We start from the raw sequence: 21,055 nt of genomic DNA on the forward strand, positions 1-21,055 counted from the left end.
TGGCTGAAACGGGTTGAATCTCCGTGGAATTTTGATTATTTGGATGGTGTGTTCTGGGAATAAGATTAAAATTTAATTTTGGAGGTCGGAGTAATGTTTTTTATTTGTTGTTGTGATATCGGCAAAGCCATGACATTGTTTAAACAATTTGCGGACACGAGTTGTTATAAAAATGAACAATTATTCTTTAGGTATCTGTTTGTTTGCCTAAGTGTTTGTGCATATGCCCAAAATGTTTATGTACATGTCCGACGTGTTGTTGTCAGAGCCTAAACTGGTGTTGGTAATTGTTAGTAGAGGGTGGTAAGTACCACTTGATTTTGTAACGTATTAATCATTCTCAAATACTATGAGTCAGAAGTGCACTCAAATGATCTTAGAATAGGAGTTTTTCTTTTCTCTCTAATCATGTTCTGTTTAATAATAATCGTTATTGCAAGTTCTTGGCTTGAGTTTTCAAGTTTGATGTTGTCTTCTTATTGTTTTTCTATCAAACTGCAACCTATAGTATTTGAATTCTTTTTATAAAAGATAACAAATTCTTGTTGATATAATGGATTGGATGCAAAACTGCATTCTCAACTGTTATTTTTGTCTACCTTCCATTCGTGTAATCGTATTTTAAGATTACAATCTGTATATTTTTTGGTATACTGTTGGACCTAAAATTTTCATGATCACCTAAAATCAACATCATAAAACTTGAAAGAATAAAATTAGGTAGTGTGTTTTGCTTGATTCATATTTTGATGCATTGTGTTTGGTTGCATTATGCTTGGTTCCTACTTGCTCACTTTCTTTATGTTGTTTGTGCTATTTTGAATTTTCTTTAGCACATGATTTATACCTTATGTGTTTGATTATTATGGTTCGTCTAAATCGACATTTTGTCTACTAGTTTGCTCGTCGTATTATTAGACACATACTAATCTTATTTTTACTTCTCTTTACATGAACTCTTCCGGATGAGTCCAATGGGACTCCCCACATCCTTGCATTCGAACGCCGTCTATTCGAGCCTCATTAAAGTCCGAAATTGTACTGATATACACAATATAGTACAAGTATACAAGCTGGTATATACTTATATACAACATGTGTACACGGAAAACAGTAGCTGCACATTATCACAGCATTTATGAAGAAAAGTGGAGGGGAAATAAGGATTCTTCGATGCTGATATACACTGTACATGCAATGATATATACAAAAACGTTAAGACTTAAGATGATTATATACAGATGGTATACATTTCAGAAAACGGACCCAAAGTCCATAATTTAAAGCCCAAAAATGGGAAGCTTTGTTGATGGGCCAATTAAGGGCCCAATTTCAATTCTTGTATTATTTTTGTAGCTTGTATTGTTTATTTTGTGCTAACTAACATTTGTAAATTAATTAATCTAGGTAAATTTCGATGTTGTCATTTTATTTTATCTTAGTTTCCTTTACTTAATTCATAATTTCTTCACCTAATTTGTCTTATCTGAAAAAACGGATTAAAATGGTTTTTTCTGTTTTCTCCTTAAAACAAGTCTTTTAAAAATGAATATTTCATTTTTAGATGACATTTATTTTGTTCATATGATTAATCGTTTATTTGAATTAAAGTAATTTTCTTCGAACCTAAGAAACTAATTTGTTCAAAAATCAACATTTTGAAAATTAGCGAAGCATTTTTAACTTAATATTATCTTAATATTTTTTTTTCAAAGGTATTATCTATTACATAGTCGACTTGTCTATAGTAATAAGAAAATAATTTCAATTTCTTCTTCTTTTTACAAAAGCAAAATTCATCATCTACTTAAGTCTGAAAAATTGTCTTAGTTTAATTCAACTAGAATGTTTCTCATTGTATAAATGAAATCTTTTTGAATGTTTTAAATAATTTTAATACTTTTTTAATAAAATTAGGTCTTTGAAAAAATTAGTCACTTTTAGTTAGCCAAGTTAGTTCTTTTTTGGTAAATTATTTTAAATGGACACTCCTAAGTGCCTTAAAAACCTTTTTAGGGCGTTAATTGAACCCTTACCCATTATCTATAGTTTTAAAGGTTTATTTTTATTTTTGAACCTTTGAAACTCCTTTTCCTTGATTTTTTTTATATAAAAATCAAGTGGCGACTCTGTGAATTTTTTTAAAATTATTTCGAAACTTTCTTAAATATTTTAAAATAGTTTAAAGAAGGTCAAAATCTTTTTTTCGCCAATACAAATCCGAAAGGAATAAAACAGTACTCTGATGTATCCGAAACCATTCTGAACATACTGAGACTAGGTAAACATGTAATTTTTTGGGTATTCATAACCCCCAGGACTCGATAGCATCAACAGTAGAAACATACTAAAGCCTCAAAAGCATAACAAGTAGTCATTGTTCAAAAATTCAACTCTTTGGCATTTCATCAAACATATGTGGGTCATGATTTAAAGCATGAGAAATAGTTAAATCATGTGATATTAGCATATTTGCACTATGAAAATCATGAGTTAAGGGTTCAACCTGCAAATATCATCCAACGTGGTATAAAAATCCAAATTTATGGAAGTTCATGGATATAATTCATGAATACATTTAAAAATCACGATTTTAAACTTGAAAGCAGGTTCTTGGACTCCATGGGTGAAAATGATCCATGAATGGACATCTAGCATACCTTAATTGCTAAATTTGCAAGAGTTATTGGTGATTTCTTGAAGCTTGAGCTTGGATTTAAAGAAGGTAGGGTTTTGTTCCTGAGAGAGTTTGTGAAAAGATGAGTGATTTTGGCCTTTTGGAACCTTAATATCGTGTTATGGGTGAGGTAAAGTAAAGGAAAAATGACACAAATACCCCCACATTCCTGCAACTTATTAAACTGAACGTGACCAGTGACGCGGTAAGTGCCACACCCCGTTAGGTGCCGCGCCGCGTTAGGCGCCGTACCCCGTTGCATCCACCAATGCAATAAACGTCGCACCGCGACCATATCGCATTGACTCTCTAGTTTGTACACCCAAACAAGCCTCAAACCTAATCCAAAAAATCCGAAACTTACGCGAGACTTGCTATCGATCACCCCGGTCATGAATTAACTTAAAAATTGATATTTTAAGGCCGAAAAGGTCGGAATTAAAATCATCAAAGTTTGAGAGGATTTGAAAATGACTAAGTCTTAACACTTCTTGAAATTTTTCTAAGTCTTCGACCCCTTTAACATGCCATATAAAACTGAAATAGACTAGGATCTTACGGTGTCTTACAGCAAAACACTACAATTACCATCTCTTTTATCTTCTTTCCAATTGCACGATGAGTTCTCTCTTAAAAGTACTTAATACACTTTAAAAGTAATTATACGATGATATCTTAATTGAATATCTTGAAGTTAGATAGTATTCAATTTGGAAGACTTTCAGGTGAAAGAAAAAATAGTACTTATGCATTTGTTTTTATTTTTTTCTTGGTGGTTGGTTGTAATTATAAGAGGGGTTTGTGTAAAAATTTAAAGATTGTGGTTATATGTAATAATAAAGAAAGTTGGAATTTGAAGTGGAAAATAGTGAAAACAACAAAAAGTTGTTTTCACTTTTTAAAATCCAACTCCGAAATTATTTTTGAAATTTTCATGGCCAAACACCACAACATTAATAAAGTGAAAATAAATTCGGGAAAAAGGGAATTATTTTTTATGGCCAAACAGCCCCTAAGAGTTATCAACAAACTTACGTTCCTAATTTAATTGGTGGTAAAAATTTTACTGTTTACCATGTGTTTTTTTTTCTTCTTTAATGTTATTTGATAGGTTTTGTTAGTTTTCTATTGGTATATTTTGAAAAGTGAAAACTATTGGTAGATTTTGTAATAATGACTATTAAATAGTATATTTTTGTGGTTTGCCCCTCTTAAATAGTATATTTTTTGTGATTGGCCACTATTAAATAGTATATTTTTTTTCTAATTTGCCCCTCTTAAATAGTATATTTTTTGTGATTTGCTCATAATTAATCCATTGATCCATAACCAGCACAGTTGACCTATACTGACCCGTCTATATAATGAGACTGAAATCAACCTCAGTGCTCACAGTTAAATTCAAATTTCTGTTTCCCTCGAAAAAAATAAAGAGGAAATGTCTCCTTCTTTTCTGGTAATTCCAATGAATTTGGTGAAGAAGTTTTGTGCAACACGTACTAGTTTTAGATGACAGTCCTTCCCAAAGAATCAAGGCTGGGATAATTTCTACCACATGTGTAAGTCATTTTCTCTGTGAATTTGCGTTTTACAGACCTATCAAATTGAATTATTACTGTTTTGAATCATGATTTTATACACGATGATTCAATTGGAATGTTAGTTAAGAACGGATGTGAATTTACATTTTACAGAACTAGTGAATCGAATTATTATTGTTTTGAATCCTGATTTTATGTAGAATGTAGAATTGTACGATGATTCAATCAGAATGTTACTTCTGAGCATGTTACTTCTTGTAGTTCAAAAGTTTTGATAGAAAATTGCACGATGACAGTTCGGAACTGATGTGAATTTGCATTATACAGAACTAGCGAATCGAATTATTACTGTTTTGAATCCTAATTTTATGATTGTTAGAATGTATAATGTTTGTTTAGAACAATTACTTTTTTAGTTCAAAAGTTTTGATAGAACGGCGTAAATGAATGTAGAATTGCACGATGAATCAATCAGAATGTTAGTTCTAGTTCGAAAGTTTTGATAGAACGACGTAAAACTTTTTTTTAATTTAAATATGATGTGAATTTTCGTAACAAAACTAACGAATTGAACTATTACTATTTTGAATCCTGATTTCATGTTTATGGTTTAGTCGGAGTATTAGTTCGGAACACGTTACTCCTTTGCATTTTACAGTACTTGCTATTATTGTTAATATAGATTATTTTGGTTCCTGATTTCTCTATTTGTTATAATATAGAACAGCACTTTGATCGAAGTGTGTATTCGAAACTGTAATACCCGTACCTTTTTCTAGCTTGAAATCGTCTAAAAAATATTAGACACTTACTTTTAAATATGAATCCATTTTTGTACAAGTATCATTTTTAAGATTTTCAATTTTTGTCACGTGGAAAATTGAATTAGCTTTCTAACGATACCAGTTTTGTCAAAATCTAGTATCGGATGAGGAAGTTATGGCCGAAATACAGTAGACAGTAAAACCGCCTAGGTGAGACAGTGCAGGCCGACGGACCGTCGACCACGCCCGTCACATCGAGGCAGTGAGCTAGCTCTCTGGATGAGTACGACGGTGAGGTCTGACGTACTGTCAGACTAGCGATAGACCATCGCATCCCACCATCGCTCCAGGGCAGTAGGTACCAGTTCTGTCTCAGTCCGACGGACCGTCGATCCAGCGACGGACCGTCGCATGACCCGCTCAGTTATTTTAAGTATTTTAACAGAGGTATTTTGTTCTTTTACCACCCACTTATATATATCCAGTTATATCCGACCTCAGCTCATTTATTCACTATTATTTCACAACAACAAAACTAAGGTTTTTCTCTCTAAGATTAATCACAAGAATAAAATCTAAATCTTCTTCAAGAACTAAGAGATTCAAATCCCTCAAGTTCAAGAACTTCAAGAAACTCAACCCAGGTATGCATAGTGTTCATTCATGGACTCCTTTTGTCCATGAAGCCCAAGAAATCCTTTTTTCTAAGTTCAAGTTCATGAATTTTCCTTTATGAATTTCATGTTGGACTGCTAGTGTTCGTGTTGATAAATGACTAATTGAATTTTAATCCATGTTTGGTGATATATTTCATGTGGAATTGATTAGTATATGTGTAGGTTCATGTAAACCTATAATTAAACCCTTGGATGATGAAATTAGAATTGAACCATGATGTTTAATTGTTGTAAAATGTTGTTTACACATACTATGCCTATCATGTGTTTGATTAAATGCCTATGTGAAGGAAAAGTGCCAAATTAGTATGATATCATGAAATCCCCATATAGGTACAAGTTTATGCATATCCCATGTTTAAAGAAATGCTTCAATAAATGAATTATGGATTATGATGTTAGTCATGTGTTCAAGTAAGTCATGCTTTTTCAGTTTTGTTCTATCGAGTCCTAGGGGTACTTGTACCTGAAACATTAGATGTGTGCCTAGAGCCATGTCATGTTTTCATGATACTCTCAGTCAAGTCACGATCCTTAGACTTCAGATAGTCTTATGACGCAGAAAATCTCAATAATCTCATGAACTCAGTCAGTTGTCAGATATCAGTAGTATTCCGTCAGTCAACGGGATTCAGTAACTCAGTTCATGTTCAGTTCAGTAAATCATGTTCAGTGTCTATTTAGATGGGAGTAGAAATTAGCACTAAGTGAACCCAAGGATGGGAACTCACCTACTAGTTGAGGGTGTGATTCTTAGGAGCAGTCCTTGCGTTCCAGAACTACGTAGCTAGCATAAGTTGAGGCATTATACCTGCTAGTTGAGGGTAGATGAGGTGGCTTAACCTGCTAGTTGAGGGTTCCACCATTCTCATTAGAGTAACCTGCTAGTAGAGGGTTGCTCACATGTTGTCCTTACTAGTGGCACGGTATTGACAACCTTCTAATCAGGGAACAAATTGGACCCCAGTTCAGCTATTATAGCTTATATGGGGTATGTAGATTAAATTACTACTTCCCATAGTTTCAGTATCAGTATCAGTAAAAGAACTCAGATAGTTTTTTCAGATTTCAAGACTATCAGATACAGTCAACTCAGCTTAGTACAGAACTCAGATAGTTCCATCAGAATCAGGACTGTCAGATACAGTTAGTCACTCATGTTATTAGTTAAATCAGTTATCAGTATGTCATGTTATCAGTATTCAGATTCAGTAATCATGTTATCATGGTATTAGTGTCAGTTATTATGTCTCATGCATGTACTCTCACGCTCATGATAGTTAGTCTGTTATTATTATTGTTCATGCATATGGACCTTATACATTTATTCTACCTCACATGCATACCAGTACATTCAGTCGTACTGACGCATTCGCGCTATGGTGTCTTATACCATAAGTTCAGAGACACGAGCTCTAGAGCATCAGTATATTCCAAATATCAACAGACAGAGTTAGCAGTGAGTCCTTATTCTTCGAGGACATGATCATTTCTTTATTATCTCATTAATTAGTTTATTAGTTGGAGTTAGTTGGGGACATGTCCCATCAACTCCTTATTCAGACAATCATGTTTTAGAGGCTTTCTACACTATAGTATGTTCAGATAACTTATGTCAATTTTGTTTTGGGTATTCCATACCCTACTCAGATGTTTTATTTTTAATTAGACATTATGCTACAGTTTGAACCTTATGGCCTCTCATGTTCATATTTCTGCATTTTATAATATATTATACAGTATACAGGTACAAATATCAACCATGGGTTAGCTTGTGGTCCTTCGGGGTAATGAGCACCGTGTAGCATTTCGGATACAGATTTGGGGCATTACAGAAACACATCGCATTTTACAGAAATTTCTAATTAAATTATTCTTGTTTTGTTTTTTGATTTCATAGAATAACACCACGGGTTTGGATTTTACTTAAATTTTTCTAGGATGATTTAATTGGACTGTTACTTCGAAACATGTTACTCATTATTTTGTATTGCAGTGGTAGTCATGGCTTAAAATATGGATTCAATATAGCTTAAAATGGTAATGGTACTAATGCCATTTATAAAATGGAAGCAACCATATCTAATCACCGACAGCATGTGAGAAATTAGCTTATGTACCTAGACTGGATGCAAGTGAGCCTGCTTTAGCTCCAGCTGGCCCAGGCCCCCAAGGCCTGGCTTGGCTGTGGATGAGCTGCCTCAAGCCCTAGCTTGGTTGGCTAAGGTCGGTGGACCTAATTTTGTTCCCGCCCCAGCTCAATAATTTTGAAACCACGTTCAGATAAGACATGTACACGACTTGTATATTTTCCCGGTCGAGAACTGTATAGATCAACATTTGATATTTGTTAATATGATGAACGTCACTAGAGCAGAGTATGATGAGATAGAAAGATACTGCCAAGCAAGTCCACACTTACGTTTGCTTCCATATCTACCCAAGAAAAAGTTTAATGTTACTGCTATAGCTTTACTGACAGGTAATAAGTTCAATCTTAATTTGTTTTATTCAATTTACTATACGTATTAATTTTACTTTTTAGTGGATCAGGAATAGGACTATTGGGTTACCTTGATTTTACAGTCACAGGATCGATCAAATAGCTTTCTGGAACACTCAGCTTTGTCTTCACCGAGTGGATGCGTAGAGGATATCCAATATCACTTATAATCGGCTTGAAGTTTCGCTTTTCTAAATCTATGTTATAATAGGTGTTTGTTTACTTCAATACTTTCATAGCATATAACATTGCCATATGGAACTACTGGATTTTCTTCCAATAAATGTACTATACCTATGATTGATACTACTGGTCACGGAGGCATGTTAAGTTTGTAATATTCATAATATCCAGTTGTTTCTTAACTTTCTCAGCAATTCCATCACAACATTATTTTTAACACAATTAATATGCTACAAACCTGTCCTACGTCTTCAATAAAGAGGTTAAAGTTAAAAGAGTTGGGTCTAAGTTTATTGTTGTTCCAACTTATTCTGTCAGAAAAATTATTTTATAACTATTTTGATCAAAGACGAAAACCACTGTAAAGTCACCTATGATACAAAGTAGACTATTATACCAGCAATCCCAAAGAGTTATATAAAGTCCATAATAATATATGCTAAATCTGCATAATATGTTTAATAAGCATCAAACAATCAACGATAAATAAAGTTTGATGACAAACTAGAATTAAAGGTGAACAAGAGAAACAATGATTTATCTTACTTGAATAACTGCATCTTGCATCTCGAGTTCCTTCATGACATTATCTGCATTTCATTAAGACCAAACTTTTCATCATCATCATCATCATCAGTATACTTTTGCATTTTGAATTATGTCATTTATAGTGTCGAACATATGATAAGCCGTAGTGGAATTAATGATAAATCAATTCTTTTTCTTCTCTTTTCCCTTTTCTTACAATTCACAAGATTGGAAGGCTACGTTGAAGACATCACTACCTGATACTAGATACAAAACAAAGGTAAATTGAAAATTGTTCTTTATATATTTAGTTCGCTACATTATTTTCTCTTTGTTACAATATGTTTGTTCTGCTTCTTCTCAATTTTAATTTACACCGATTTGTCTCATTATGTCAGTTTGATTTCTCAAGTATTCAATCATTTTATTGCCAACTGAAAGAAACAAAGTTATATTCCTATAAGATGCAGAAGGGATCAATTTTTGGAAAGAAAACACTCCTAACCTTTATTATCATACATATGTAAAGGAAATATGTCATTACAGTGAGTAAATTTTACTTGAGATATTTTTCAAGCCATCCAAACATGTATTGATGAGACTCTTCAACAGATTTTACAGCCAATTTATCATCATCATTGTATCTCACGGACCAGGCATGTGTCGCCCCAGGAAAATACTTCACAAATATATCAATCTGCACCAAAAAATGACCATAAATGTGCATTTCATTCTCATTTGTTTTAATACAAAGGAAAAGATTAAAATGCTAATTTATGAAAACCAAGCCCTGGTACTTCATTGAATTATGAAGTTATGCTCTAAATTAAGTAGAGAGGTTCTACTATGAAAAAATAATATATTTAGTATAGCAAAGCAGATAAATTTTAAAACTACTGCTGCTGCCCACCAACCTTTCCCAAAATGAGAAAGGCGCGATAAAGATGCCATACTTAAAAATTGTATGTTGAAGAGACGAGCAAAGCCTATACAAAAATCATGCCTGAATATTCCCAATGTTGTGCATATCATCTACAAAGAAGAGATGCAATAGAGAATTCACACAAGGAAGAAATTTCTCTCTTTGTTTCAATTTGTTTTTCTTTTGACTTGAACAGCTTTTAACAAAGTAAATTGAATAGAATCTTCTTGTCCTAAACTAAATATACCTAAAATGTACCAAAATGTATTTTAATCTTGTGATCATTTTGTCACGTGGAAAGTTAGAGTCAGAAGTTGTACCAAAATTTCATTTAATCTTATGGACTCAAACATGTCGTGTGGGAAGTTGGAATCAGAAAGGTGCTAAAACAAGAAAAGACACATTCTTTTAAAACCTTTTTAGACCTCTTTTGATGCCTTTTTACTCCCAACATGCGACATATATACCTTTTTAAGCTTGATTCTCGAATAAGTCCATACAAACATATATACCGTAACATCCTCTGGCCCAAATAACCTTCCTTCAGTGAATCAACAAGGTCTGATTTCCTTTTTAAACTAATTCTGGAATCCACATATGTCAGACCATATAGAGAGACTCCTGCCAAGATTTATGGAAATGCTTACTATTATATCTTCTCAAATCACCTAGACTTCTTTTTGAATTAAATCCACCTAATAGGTGGTTAGTTAGTTTAAGACCCCACTGATTTACTAAATCCAAATAGAAACAGAAGTCGTAATTTGAAGGTGGGTTATATTTACTTCTTCTTAAATGAAGTTAAGATTGAGGAAATCAGAACAACATAACTATTTACTTGCGGATGTTTACATTCTATCGAAATGTGCTATAATTGTCAAAGTGTAATGAAATCCCACCATATGGCACAGTCTGAGTCAAAGCATGTCAGCTAATGAAAAAAAAAGTAAAACGGAAGACATTGACAAAATCCCATTTAGCATCCACAAGAATGTCAACTGGCATAGTTTGTAAAGGAAATTTTTATGCTTATCGCCAAAAGAAGAAAACCTCTATGTATAAGAAAGATTAGGCAAACCAACAAACATATCTAAATATGATGGGATAAATGACTAAAAAGAGGGAAAAACACAATTACACAAACCAGAAAGAACATAATACAAAGACAGTTACTTACATTGCTTAGAGCGGATGCTGGAATTTTCTTAGATGATTTAAAAAGGTCCAGATTAGGCCTTACAACTTCAGGAAGAAAGAGGCCTAAAATTGCAAATAATATAAGACCAAACAAGTTCCCAATCAAAGAGAAAGGTAGATAGGAATAGAAGGTCAATAAGTGTCCTTTCAAAAAACAGTATAGAAAATGTACTACTTCTGTAGGTAATTGAGTTATCATCATTGAGATGCTTCTCATGATAAATGTCATTCTTGAGAAGTTTTTCAATGTGCACCACTGCAGAATTAAACATAAATGATTGAACCTTAAAAATCTGGGGACACAGATATGCATTATACTATCTTGGACAGGTGACAACACTTCTTCTTTTCTATTCCATTCTTATACGCATCCTATAATATAGAAACCCATGAACTTTCTTAAACCAAAATTTATCAAATAAAAGAATGAAACAAACGCCCACAAATCTTTAATATCAACTTCAAGAATGGAAAAAACCCACTAATTCTTTTTTGATTTACAAGAAAGATCCAATCTTTAAACTCAACTTCAGGAATATGAAAACACCCAGAAATTCCTTTTTGGTTTACAATAAAGACTCAATCTTTAAGCTCAATAATCCAGAATGGAAAAACACCCAGAAATTTCTTTTGGTTAACAAGAAAGGTTGAATCTTTAAGCTCAATATTCAAGTATGGAAAAAACCCATGAAATTTATTTTGGTTTAAACAAGAAAGACTAAATCTTTAAGCTCAATTTCTCAAGTATGGAAAGAAAAAACCCAGAAATATCTTTTGGTAATCAATCTTTAAGCTCAACTTAAAGAATGGAAAAACAGCCAAAAATTATTTTTGATTACACAAGAAAGACTTAATCTTTAAGCTCTAAGAAGAAACCAACTATATCTGATTAACAGAAATCAAAGACAATCAGGAAAAAAATGGAAAATAACATGAATTAAAGATGGAAAAAACTAATTGATGAAAAATCATGAGACATTGAAAACAACTATTACTTCATCAATAGAAGAACGCGGTGAAGCAGAGAAATGAATGATCATGAAGAAAAATAGGTGAGAGTTATCAAAGAGAGATAAGTATGAGAGTAAGGCAATATACATGGAAGAAGCTGAAACATTTATTCTGATTTAAAGATACAAATTTACCCTCAATTGTGCCAGATAGGTTCCTACTTTTTATGCTTTGTTTCCTCTTATAATATGTTCTCCATCCCATTTTACTCATTCCAAATTTTCTAATTTAATTTTTCATTTTACTTGTCATTTTTCAATAATCAAGACAAGACATTTTTTTTCTTTTTTACCCTTAGTATTAATTATATTTTCTTCTAATTAAAATGTAAACATCATTTAATGGGGGTACTAAAGTAAAGTAGCTACGTTATTAATTATTTTTCTTAATCAATGTGCAATGTCCAATTGGGACGAGTAAACTGGGAAGGAGGGCATAAAAATAATTATATATATTTAAATACTTTTCATTCCAACTATGTACAAAATTTGTACAAAATAGGATCAAAATTTATAATTGAGAAAATAGAAAATAAATAACTTTTAAGTAAATAATAAATACACATAAATGAATTAAATGGGCTAACTAATTTTTGTTAATCAGGCCCAATTGGCAGAGTGAAAAAGGCCAAAGCCCATTATTCATTAAATTAAATAGAAAAAGGAATGAGAATGGAAAAAAGCTTTCAAAAAACTATCAAAACCATAGCACCTGGGAATTGACCTCGCAACCTTAGCTTTGAAATAGACCCCCTTGACCATTGAGGTGCACCTTTCAATTATGTTAAGGTGGTTCATTAAAGTCATTATATCCTTATATTTCAAATTTAAACTTATATATATAATGTAATTTCTCGGTTGAGGGGATTCGGGTGACCCCATCGCTCCCACGTAGATCCGCCCCAGCGTGCATGATTAAAATTTGATTATTTAGTATTTATATTTCTATTTAACCTTGCACGCTTAAAAAGTTACAAGCTGCAAAAGTTCAATGTCCATACAAGACATCTAATCGTACTATTAAAATTTCAAACCCACTTAACCTGGAATTAATATATTTATACACACACACATATATACACACACACATATATATAAATAAATATGATATATATATATATATATATAAAATATGATATATCTTTCCTTCAATAGAAAAAAATACAATTATTTGTTTTATTAGTATTATATAATTATTTGATATTGTAAGATATTTCTAGACATTAAGGGAAAAATATATGCCAAAGTATATGATATTGTGAGATATGTAGATTAAAGCTTCAATTTTATTGAATATGTAATAAAAATGAAATAAATTGTTATTATAAAATATATTTTAACTTATTGATGAAGAGTATGTTATTCCCCATTTAATAGATGTTAAATTTATTAAGCTTTATTGTCTCTCATCATTTTCAAGCAATTCATAATATAATTTTTTTTGAGAGAATTTATAATATAATTATAAGAAGTAATAATATAATATTATGATTAGATAATAGAGTGATTATAAAACTGTTCATAAAAAAATATTTGAGAATATTTTGTTATTAATAAGCAACATTAAACAAAAATGTATAAAATCATTCTCAAAAGTTTTTGTAAAATTTATTAATAAAATTATTTTCAATTTTTTTTTCAAATGATAAAAGGTCCAATAATATATTCTGCATTTCATTTCGTACTATTTAGTTTTTTCTCTATAAGCTGTGACAACTTGATTAATGACAATGATATTTTAATAATTATTACATACTTTCAATAAATTGAGAATATATATATATATATATATATATATATATATATATATATATATATATATATGTCTCTAATAGAAAACTATATCTTTTCTCAGCCTTCACAAATTAATCATTGTGATTTGTGATATTTTCTCCATTTATTTTTAGTTGAATTGATTTATTTTGGGAAAATTAATTTGATTCATTTTCAAAGCTATATTAGATTCAATTTGTTTAATATTGTTTTAAAATTTAAATTTGATATTCATAAACTCTATGAAAAGTTTTATAATATATATATATATATATATATATATATATTTATTTATTTATAATTTGAGATTTTGTGTCAAATGAAAATATTCAAAGACAAACCCATTATATATATTTTTGTGACATAATTTTTTTCTTTTTAATTTTAATGATATTCATATATATGTGGGTGTATCATGTAAATTGAGACGGATTAAGATGATAATCATATGATACCCAATAAATATTTTTGGTTAAAGTATATCAAATCATACAAAGAAAATAAAGATGGCGCAAAGTAATTTTCTTTGGCCCAATAGTTTTACAAACCCGATTTAGACCATAACAAAGATCTATCGGATAATTCAACTTTTGGAAAGAAAAAAGCTCAATCTTACTTTCCAAAAAGATCTATCTTAGTTAAGTATAGCAAAAGGAACTGAAAAACACTTTAAGAAGATAGAGCAGGTACCTATTTCAGCGAGCTAGCTTGACTATACTCACCTCAGAGAAAAAGAGGTATGATTTTAGTGAGATAAAGCATCAATTTTACAGACCCATATGTAAAAAAGTGAGATTGTCTATGTTATACCAGAAATTTAACAGTCGATGCATGTTAGTTTGGGGCTTTTGGCCGAAGGAAAGGTAAATAAGGAAATTTGGTTTAGAGTTTTTCGAAACTCATTTTTTGATTGTGATGGATAATTGCTAAAGTTTTACATATAATTTATGTCAGGCATGTTAATCTTACAAATTTTTAACGTCTTGATGTTTGCATGTCAGCTCAGATACATAAATTTTAGTTTATGAATAGAAGCAGGTGGCATGCATGCGTTTTATGTGTATTTCCATAAACCTAGTAAAAGTAATATTCTCTACCTCATTTAAGGTCTTTGTTATTTCTAACTGTTGGTTGAATTCATTTGTATTATTTATGGTTGCTGTGTGTTCTTATTTCGTATTTTCTTTTGATGGGGTTATGTTTTTTTATCAAAATTCCTTATAGGGGTATGGTTTCTTCAGTTAATTTGCATCTGTTTATTGTGTTTTTATGATATAGTTTTTGTTTTGTTTCTCTGAGTTGAGGGTCTATCGAAAATGCTTGGTCTATTTTTTCCTGAGGTAGGGGTAATGTCTTTGTAGACTCTATCTTCACATAGCCCATTTTGTAGAGAATAATAGTGTCATTTTTGAATCAAATACAAGTTTATTTCAACTTCCTGACATAATTATTGGCTAATGCAGTGGAAAATATTTGAAAACAATAAACCTTAATGAAGCTCGAGCTACAGAAGGTGTTCCTGTTTTGGCCGATGATGACTCTGATGTTGTTGATTCACTTATAGATCGTATTAAGAATAAAACAGGTGGAAATAATAGTGATGAAGAGGTAAACATGCCTATTTGTAAATTTTGTTTTCTTGAACTCCATGATATCTTTCATTTTGATGTTATCCATACCTGCATGTAAGATAACTCGCTGATGGTAAATATGAATAAAAATTTGTAGACATCAATTCCCCTGCTTCTCTACCTATCTTGAACCCACCAACAACCTTCCTTGCTTGTAGACCACCTTGCGTGGCAACATCCATTAAGCCTGGACCAGCCCTGATCCATGTCGTACAATGCAAAAGGGTTGCAATCCATTGGACAAGTAGTATTTTAGAAAACGCAGGTGAAGGGAACTTTCGGTATCTTAAAATAATAAAGTTTACACATTCTTCTCAAACGGTGACAATAACATACCCAATGTAATACGGTAGCGAAGAAACCACGCTAAAAACATTTAAGAAGAGACCAAGTAGAAACAATAAATAATACGATGACCGAAGCAAAGAAACCAACAGTAATACTAATTTATTCTTCTCAAATAGTATTATCATTTTTTTTATATAAGCTACTTCATCTTTCTTTTTCTATTTCTTCACCCAAAAACTTTGAGAAAGTTGACTAACCTTGTTCCCTAATTCAAAAGTTTTTATGTAGTGTGGATGTCATTTCTTCATCCCATAATTTCAGCTGTATATTATTTTAGACTTTCAGTACATATTTAAATGTAACCTACTCCTCAAGCTTAACTTCCTGGATGTTTGTTCTAACATCAGTTTGACTCCTCATCAATGTCAATCGAATGACAACAAAAGTTTATATTATAATCAACTGTTGTTTCGTCATGCAGGTTGCGGATTATTGTCGTAAATGTGTTCATCTGGCATTAGTTATGGAGTTAAAACTTTGAAAACATGATTTGGTAGACGGAAGTGCTAGGTATACCCATCAGGTGCAGTGGGAGAAGGTCTTTACTAATTGCTTTCTCAGGGTTGATGATGAAGTTGGGGAAAAGGTGAACATGGATCTCTGTGATGACAACATAAATACCTCTAGCTACACCTCTGAACCTAAGACTGTTGGGTCCACTGCGGTTGTAGCGGTCATTTGTTCATCTCATATTATAGTTGCTAACTATGGGGATTTAAGAGCATTCCTTTACCATGGCAAAGAAGGTAGAACACACTTTAGCATCAACCTCATTTCTCTCTTATTGTTTTTCTTTCTTTTTTTCACATACATGTGTCTAATTTTGGTAGGAAAGATTGCAGTTGATGCTTTACCATCTCACTCTTTTACCTTGTATTCTTTTACCAGTCAAGCAGAGAAGATGAGTATGCCAGAATTAAAGCATCTGGTGGCAAGGTCATTCAATGGAATGGACATCGTGTATTTGGCATTCTTACAATGTCAAGATTTATTGGTTGGTGTACTAAAACCTTTCAGCTTGCATTTGTTAATGTTTTTCTGTACAAAATGAAGGACTATTTTCTTTCATGATTTGTTATTGGTGTGCTATGCAATGGATTCACTGATACCTATTTTCTTTGGTAAAATATTACGTTAACTTACTACAAGGCATTATTTTTTGTCCTAGAAATGCTAGCATAAATTTAAAACTTGAGTGAGTTGTGTGAATTCTTTGCTTTTCATGTCACACTCGTATCCAATTCTTTAAAAATACACCACTTTTGAAGAATTCGCTACATATTTATTGAAATGTATTTTAATTTGAACAATGGTGCAACTTCCTAGAAGCCAACAACTGTAATTAAGGGCTTGCAGAATTATTACGACGCCTACAATTTCAATGTCCACGGAGACATTTGAGGTGCTCATTTTGAAAAGTTTTAAACGCGGCATAGTCAAAGAGAATGAGATATTCAAGTGAACCAGAGATATTCTTGGCCAACATTTTACACCCATTTCTTTCTAATTGAACCATATATATACAATTTTTTGATACGTGCATTCATACAGAGGTTTGATCCTTTGTCACTAGGGAGAAATGATTGCAATGGTACTCTAGACGCATACACTGACCTTTAAATTTTGGATCCACTTCTGTTGTCTTGAAAAGTTAAAAATAACTTGCCAATGAACTAACTAGTATTTTTTACTTTTATATTTGTAGCATGGCAGTGACTGGGCTGATGTTCATGGTTGCAATGGGGTTCAATGCTGCTACTAGGACATTAAATTTGAATGTCAACTTCAAGTAAGGCAGAGACCATGCTGATGAATCTCTGCATAGTATAAACCCTTCAGTTGAATCCCTTTTAATGCGAAAATACTGGTATATGTAAATACTTAAAGCTGCTTTAAAATGTCTAAGTTTGGATAGAACATAGGTGCCACCGATACTTTACGCACGCATACCCATAGAGCATTTTTTTGGGTACTTTACTGAATTTGAAAGAGGATGATTTTATTTTTTGCAGATTGTTTGGTATGCCAACCTCCTTCTCGTACACCCTTCCTGACCAATATATTTTTGCTTAAAAGTTGATAAGTATGAAAATGTAGTATATTAACTATGGAAAAGTTGGACCTCACTTGGTCTTGTGGTGATATTATGATTGATGAGGTATTAAATGCATCTCCAATTTCGCTGCTTTCGAAAGATGTCTTACAAGTTGTCTGATTACTTTTCTATCTAGGATTATAAGATTAAACTAATAAACTCTGTGATCAACCATACGAAAGGTGAAACTTACGACGGTGCCGTTGTCTCAGGTATTACTGTTTCTTTATTATTACTTCATGACTTGTTCTCATGAAGTATCCCATGACTTGTATAATTGTTCCTGTTCTCTTTTACAGTTTAGATGTGCTAGCTACATGATTATAGTAAGAAAAATACTAATATTAATACTAATAAACATGTGCAAAACTGTGGAGGAGAACCAATAATCTGTTCTCTACTGAAATCATAAGGAAAAAACTAAAATCAAGTGACTGTAGGCTTGTTTGAATTCAATTCTCAGTAACACTCTGATTCTAAATTAGTTCTCGTTTGATTTAAGCTCTTTCAAAGTGAAAGTGTATTCCTATCAACATTATGTATCTTCTGAACCTGCAAAAATGAATAATTGACGCGAGTTAGGTATATTTGGAAGTGTATAAAAAATTCATATCATGTCATTTCATGTATTGTAACTAACCTAATATCTCTTTATAGATAATTTTTTAGGTGTATGTCCCTTTTCTTGGTTTAGGCTGTTCCGTCATGACCAAAACCTTTGTTGTTGTCATTGATATTCCCCTTGAAAGTGCAACATATAACTGACCATGTGAAAAAATGTGTTGTGACAAGTACAGTGCAACAATTGGTATTATTTGTCCTTGTGCTTTGTTTATCATCATTGAAAAGCATAATCGCACTGGAAATTGTTTTCTAATGAATTTGAATGGGTAACCTTCATTTTTAGGAGGTGATAGCTGAATTCGTGGAATAAAGACATTCTTGAAAGTATTTTGGCCCATCATTATTTCTACATATATGACATTATTGTCAAAACCTCTGCATATCATTCTTGTGACATTGTACAAGCCGTTGGAAACATCTAAATTTATCAGTAACATGATAGGCACATTTTTTTCAATACCAATTTGCATATAAGTGAAAGATATTTTAATAAGAAATTTCACTTAAGAGAGATATTCAATTATGATTGAAGGTTTATGACCAGAAGTTTGAAACCAAATATATTTCATGGTAAAGATTTATCAATTTATTTCACTGTAAATTTCTGCCAGTTAAAACAAATTAAAATATATTCCAGGATAACCAATGTCTTATGATCTTTATATTTTAAGGCTTTATCATTTGTACACGGACATTTAGATCAATTTGTATTATCTTATATGTTATAACACTTTTTGCTCATTATGACTATTTCATTACACTTCAGATCATGGTCCCTGAGAATTATAAAGAATTTATCAATACTCTGGCTTCTCTAGTGAAAGGCAATATTGTTTCTATGAGTAGAATCGATTATGCTGTGAAGCGGATACTGGGAGTCTGATCCATGCTTGGCAAAACAATTCGATATCCAGGTAAAAGAATGTGACTTTAATTTCTCAATAATCTTTCAGTAGCTTGGTTTTATCCTATATTGCTCGAGCATTAAAACATATCTAATTGTTGTTATTAGACAGAATTTTGATTCTAAAATACAATTGTGTACTACTAAATATGGAAGAAGATACCTATGTGGAGGCAAACCGTTTGGTGTTAGAGTATTTAAGTAATCTTCATGATAGTAGTTGTTGGTGTCATCCTCTGCAGAGTCAAAACTAAGAAATGTTATACTTTCACCAGGAAATCTGAAAATTAACATTTTATTTAGCCGATCAACATATTCATTTCTGCTAGCTAGGATAGCATGTTCAGTCATGTATTTTGCAGAATCAACATTTTTATCTAGCTCTGGAAATATTTGCTCTATTAAAGCATCTGTTCCAGTACCGTCACTCTTAGTTTCAATAACAATTTGTTTTGGAAGTAGTACTAAATCATCTTTTATTGTAGGCTCTTCCCCGTTACCTATGCGTAGTAAAAGTTCACTGAATGATGAATCTATTCTCGTCCTCATATTTCTTATTAACTTAATCTTTTTCATTTGATGCCACAAGTACGACTTTACCAAACTTGCATTTACCTTTTCATCCCTTGTAGATTTTGGAATTACTGGTAGCACCTGACGAAAATCACCTCTAAAGACCATTACTTTCCCACTAAAGGGTGTGTCAATGTCCAGTATATCTCTGAAGCTCCTATCAACTATTTCAATTATCTAATGGCTAGCCATAGGCGCTTCATCCCAGATAATCAGCTTGGCTTTTTTTTTTTTTTATCAATTTAGCTTTACCACTCTACTTTGACATGCGTGTGACTGTTGTATCAATTGTCTGAAGAAGTATCTTAAATCTAGAATGAGCCATATGACCTCCCGATAAAAGAGCCGATGCTATACTACTTGTTGCCATTTCTAATGCTATCATGCCCCTATATCTAATATTTGCAAGTAATACACGATATAGGAATATTTTTTTGGCCCTTCCAGGTCCATCAACAAAGAATAATCCTGATTTGCCAGATTCTAACGTTTGCAATATAATCTTGAATGCTTGCTCTTGTTCAGGATTTAGCTTTGTTTGTGCATTCAAATCTTCTGAAGGCACCATTATAGACTTCTCTTCCATTATTTCGCCGCATTCTAATATAATTCCATCATCCATACTTTGTTCAAGTCTAGGTATGTCATAATTTTCAATTCTCTTACCCATGCTCTTTAAGAAATGGTTTATGTTTTTCAGTGTGCATTGAAGTTGAGCAGTAGGAGAATTTTTGTGTATTCTTTTACAATCTTCTGACATGTCATCATAATATGTATCCCATAGATTTCTAACATTCTTCGAATTACAATAAATCAATATTATTGCAAATAAATTTCTACGAGTCGATGGCATTTTGAAGACGACAACTTTGCTTAAGCATTTAGAAATATTGTTATCTGACTCGAGCAAACCTCTTTCTTTTGCAGTTTCTTTGAACGTGTCACATAGCCTTCCATTAATAGTTAGCAAATATTGAAATGAAGTCGGTCCTCGTACATAATCCAATAATAATCTCAAATAATACCTTTCGCCTTCTGCTGGATTAGCTGTGAATTAAAGAAGAAAGAGTAAATAAATTATATTTGAACATTTACAAATATTAAG

General features: G+C 31.9%; 1 long non-coding RNA gene across 1 annotated transcript; it reads left to right on the forward strand.

Moving 5' to 3' along the window:
* The first annotated feature begins 15,952 nt into the window (after positions 1–15,952).
* LOC124889535 lies at positions 15,953–19,902 on the forward strand. Its single transcript, XR_007048599.1, has 3 exons — positions 15,953–16,500; positions 16,643–16,748; positions 17,460–19,902. It is a non-coding gene; the product is annotated as an uncharacterized LOC124889535 (long non-coding RNA).
* Positions 19,903–21,055: the final 1,153 nt, after the last annotated feature.

Source organism: Capsicum annuum, chromosome 12 (genome assembly GCF_002878395.1).
Source record: "Capsicum annuum cultivar UCD-10X-F1 chromosome 12, UCD10Xv1.1, whole genome shotgun sequence".
NCBI lineage: Eukaryota > Viridiplantae > Streptophyta > Magnoliopsida > Solanales > Solanaceae > Capsicum > Capsicum annuum.